The following is a 4,980-nucleotide window of genomic DNA, read 5'->3' as shown; positions in this document are numbered from 1 at the left end:
TTAATACCATGCTCTTTAGCCTTCATGGGTTTGAATGTTTTTGAGTGTTTTTATTGTAGTTGATTTCTACTTTCAAGCTGAGAAGATGCTTGATATCATTTCTGGAACTTGTTAAGACTTATTTTGTATCCTAACTTGTGGTCTATCCTTGAGAATGTTCCCTGTGTACTTGAGAAGAATTGTTCTTTAAATATCAATTAAATCCATCTGATCTAGTGTGTCATTTAAGATCACTGTTTCCTTGTTGATTTTTTATCTGTAAGATCTATTTAGTGATGTCAGTGGAGTGTTAAAAGTCCCCTACTATGACTTTATTGTTGACGCTCTCTCCATTAAAGTCCTCCAAGAGTTTTTTATCTATTTAGGTGCTCCTAAATTGATTGCATATATGTTTACCAGGGTTTTAGCCTTTTGCTGAATTGATGTTTTTAGTATTATGTAGTAACTTTCTTTGTCTCTTGTTATGGACTCTGTTTTGAAGTATATTTTGTCAGATATGAGTATTGGCACCCCAACTTTTTTTTCATTTCCATTTCATGGAGTATTTTTTTTCCATTCGTTCACTTTGAGCTTGTGTGAGTCTTTTATTTATTTATTTATTTATTTATTTTATCCTCACCCGAGGACATTTTTCCATTTTTTGTTCAGATAGAGCGGGAGGGAGAGAGAGGAAGAGAGAGAGAGAGAAACATCGATGTGAAGGGACACATCGAGTGGCTGCCACCCGCACGACCAACCAGGGCCGGGGACAAACTGCAACCGAGGTATGTGCCCTTAGTGGGAACCGAACCCGGGTCTCTCTGGACCGCAGGCCGACACTCCAACCGCTGAGCCAAACCGGCCAGGGCTTGTGTGAGTCTTTTAAATGCTTCACTTTATTCCCTTTGGGTCATTAGTGTTTCTGTGGAGAAATTAGCTGACAGCCTTATGGGAACTCCCTTGTAGGTAACTTACTGTTTTTCTCTTGCTTCCCTTAAGATTCTCATTGTCTTTACCTTTGCCATGTTAATTATGATATATCTTGGTGGGGATCTCTTTGGGTTTGTCTTGATTGGGACTCTCTGTACTTCCTGGACTTTTGTGACTTTTTCCTTTATGAGGTTAGGGCAGTTCTCTGTCAATATTTCTTCAAACTGATCCCCTATCCCTTGCTCACTTTTTTCTCCCTCCTGTACCCCTATCATGTGGACATTGTTACATTTCATGTTTTCCTAAATTCCCTTAAAGAATCCTCATGCTTTTAAATTATATTTCCATTTTTCTGCTCTTACTGAGTGATTTTTTTTCTACCTTGTCTTCTAATTTGCTGATTCAATTCACTGGTTCCTCTAATATACTGTTTATTCCTTTCAGTGTAGTCTTATTTCAGATATGTTATTCTTCATTTCCCACATTTTTTTTTCCTCATGGTTTCTATGTCCCTTTTTATGTTGTTGAGCATTCTTAAAACCACTACTTTATAGTCTGTTTCTGATCAATTGCTTTCCACCATGTCATTTAGCTCTTTTTCTAGAGATTCCTTTTGTTCCTTCATTTGGGGCCTGTTTCTTTGTTTCCCTATGTTTGCTGTTTCTTTATGTTTGTTTCTATGAATTAGATAGGACTGCTATGACTCCCAGCCTTGGTGGGGTGGCCTTCTGTAATGGGTGTCTTGTGGGACCCAGCAGTGTCATATCCTTGATCTTCTGAGCTGGGTGCTCTAGGAATGTCCCTTGTGTGGGTTATATGAGCCCTCCGATTGTAATTGGGTCTTGATTGTTGTTGCCCTGTTTGTGGGTGGGCTCAGCCCTAGTGGTGACTAACTCAAGGCTCTATCCTGATCACCCTGTGTCAACTATTATACAGGTGTTGACAGAACAAAACAAGACAAAATAAGACCAAATTAAAAAACAACATGTAAAGAAAAACAAACTACCACCAACAAGAATAAGGGGGGAAAAAAGACAAAGAGACCAAAAGAATTTGAGAAGAAACAAAAGACACCAAAAAAGAGAATATGAAAGAAAAGAAGGAAAACAAAAAAAATAAGAATAAAAAATAAAATAATAAGTAATAATTTTTAAAAGTTATAATAAGGAATAAAATAAAAATATGGAATAGGAAAAGAAAAATGGGGGAAAAAGAAAAAAAAAGATAGCCCTGGCCAGTTCAGCTCAGCAGTTAAGAGTGTCGGCCTGCTGACCAGAGAGTCCTGGGTTTGGTTCCTGCTAGGGGCACGTACCAAAAGAAAAGCAAAGAAAACAGAGATAGAATATGAGAACAAAAGAGAGAAATAAAAGATATGAGAAAAAAATGTTTTTAATGAAATATAAAGAAAAGATTTTTTAAAAACTGTATTCTGCCTCCACAGATTTTATGCCAGCTCCAGTCACACTTCTGATCAGCTATTTCTGGAGCTCACTGGATTTTGCTCCGATGTTGTCTGAACCTGGTCCCTTGGTTTGCCAGTCTCTGGCTTTTGGCAGATTCTCTGGTGCTAGCCAGTATCAGTTGTTGTCCTTGCCTGGCGCTGGGAAACTTGACTGAAGCTCAGCAGGGATGAGCCCCAAGTAGTCCAGTGGGCTGGGCCTCTGTAGCCCAGAGGCTGGGTCTTCCTCAGGTCTTGCACCTTGAATGTCCCTGCTCTGAACAGCTCTCCCTTCTCCCACAGAACTGTGCTTTAGGGGTGGGGGTGTTCCTGGGCCTGGGCAGGGTGGTTTAAACAGACTTACATTTGCGGTGGTGCCTGTAGCTTGTAGGAGAGGGGCGGGCACTTCCTCTCCTTCCCAGAGCTTCACTGAGGGAGCTAGGCTCTGATTCTCCATAATGCAGGTGAAGGGCCCAGCACCCGCCCATCTGTCTCCCGGACAGAAGCCCGCCCAAAGACACAGTCACAATGCCTCGGCTCTGCCTGCCTCCTTGGTATCCCCTTGCCTCCACACGAAGTAGGAGACAATAAAATAAAAATTAAATTTTAAAAAAATCAGCTTCACTTGGCACTCCAATCTTTCCTTCTGGCCAGCAAAATGTCCGAGTCCTCCAAGCTGTCAGACCAAGCAGTATAGGGTGCAGAGTTACAGCCCAGTGCCGCTCCCCCTTGCCTCCAGTCACAGCAGGATGAGACAGACCCAGCATTTCCACAGTGGGAGGAGTGATACTACGCTGCTGTGAAGGTGGGCAGGTCTGATCCTCTTTCCCAAGCCCCCCATCTGGCTCTCCACCCAAAGTTCTTCCAGATAATAGAAGGCCCCTCAGAGTTACTGCTGGGTATACCAATCAGACCCCTCCAGCCCTGAGCTCTGCCATGTGGCCTCTCTGCAGATACAAATTGTAGCAAACTTCCCAGGCTGGTGGTGTAACACAGACATTGCTTTTTGCCTGTGATGGTGTAGACTGAGTCTCCCAGATGGACTGAATCCCCACTGATTCCCACCACTTGATGCTGCCATGCAAGCTCCTTCCCTTCTCTGTTACTCTATATTAGGGATCCCCACATGGGGTTGGGACCCTAGGTTCCCAAGAGGAAGAGGCTCCTTGGCCACAAAATCCCTCCAGAAGCTGCATGAGCTGGCTCACCCTCTCCTTCCTTCCTCCTGTCCTTCCTCTGTGCTCCCTGCCATCAGTATTTCAGATCAGCTACATGTCAACTGGTTTTTCAAGCTGATTGCTCTGCAGTTTGCTGCAAGTCCAGTCCCGTGTTGGAAGCAAGCAGATGGAGCCTGTTGCTACTCTGCAGCCGTCCAGTATAGCTATAATTTTGGTCCCAATTTTTTTAAAACAATTTTTTTTATTTAGCATTTTATCAAATATATTTAATATATTAACTTTGTAAATGTCAAGTTTATGTGTGAACAACAATCAAATTTAGGGTAATTTTGTGTGAGGGCACTTTTCATAGCCATTACATACTTGTAAACATAGCATAAACATCAGTAAATTTTTTCCCCCAGGTTTCTGAACAGATTTTATTACACAGGGGATGGGGCTCAGTCCTTCTTGCTTGCTGCCTTCCTCATGGCTACAGGGACATTGCTCAGCTCCTCTCTCTTTCTCTTGGAACGGATGTGTGTCCCCACCCTTTTCTTGATGAATTTCAGGGCCTTCTTGTCCTTAGAGTCCTTGAGCAACTCCATGGCATGCCGCTCCTAGTGGGCAAAGCCACACACCTCTCGGATCATGTCCCGCACAAACTTGGTGTGCTTGGTGAGGCACCCGCCACAGCGGCTGTGCCTTGGCTTGCTCACGTTCTTGTCACCTTCTGGCCCTTGTTGAGGCCGGAGTATCGAAGAGCCATGGCTGCAGTTCCTCAATGGCTGCAACTGTGGAAGGGAACATCAGTAAATTTTAAGGGGAAAACATTTTATCTCTTATACCTATGCCAAATTAAATTTTTTAAATTTAATAACAAATAAATAATTTATAAAGTTCATTCTCTGGCCAGCTATCTGTGATAAGTCTGTCCTTATGAGACTCCCTCCCATAGGGTGTACATCAGATTAAAATGTTTGATTTATTATTCACTCTGACAGCAATATAATCTAAAACAACACTATGAGGCTTACTTTGGTCTGAAAGGTCAAGAATATGATAACCTTATAATCTGAAGAATACAATAATATTTACCAGGTTTTTTTTTTAATTTTTTATGTGAAAGGTGGGCACAAAATAATTTATCATATTTGAAATTGGCATATTTAATAAAGGAAAATAATCAAGAAACCACTGCTAACTATAAGCTTTAATTTAGCCTATTAAAACATTTTAGCATAGAAAATACATCATGAATAATACTGTAGCAAATACCTTTGAGGAATAAAAAGAAGCATCATCATATTCTATTATTTAACATGTGACCAAAAAAATTAACTTTCTCCAACTTCCAATAAAATGAAGTCCAAACCTTGAACTACCTCTCACCTATCTGAATAAAAGTTTTAAAGCTATTATCATATTTTCTTAGATTAACAGCTTTTAGGAGGTAAGAACTACTTTGTGTGTTTT

The 4,980-nt window shown here is 41.2% G+C and overlaps 1 pseudogene; it reads right to left on the bottom strand.

The window, feature by feature from the left end:
* Window positions 1-3,965: 3,965 nt before the first annotated feature.
* Window positions 3,966-4,273, bottom strand: LOC118631797 (annotated as a pseudogene).
* Between the last annotated feature and the right edge of the window lie 707 nt (window positions 4,274-4,980).

This window comes from Molossus molossus, unplaced genomic scaffold, assembly GCF_014108415.1.
Source record: "Molossus molossus isolate mMolMol1 unplaced genomic scaffold, mMolMol1.p scaffold_m16_p_16, whole genome shotgun sequence".
Classification (NCBI taxonomy): Eukaryota; Metazoa; Chordata; class Mammalia; order Chiroptera; family Molossidae; genus Molossus; species Molossus molossus.
The sequence above is the reverse complement of the archived record's forward strand: the minus strand, read 5'-3'. Positions and strand labels throughout refer to the sequence as shown.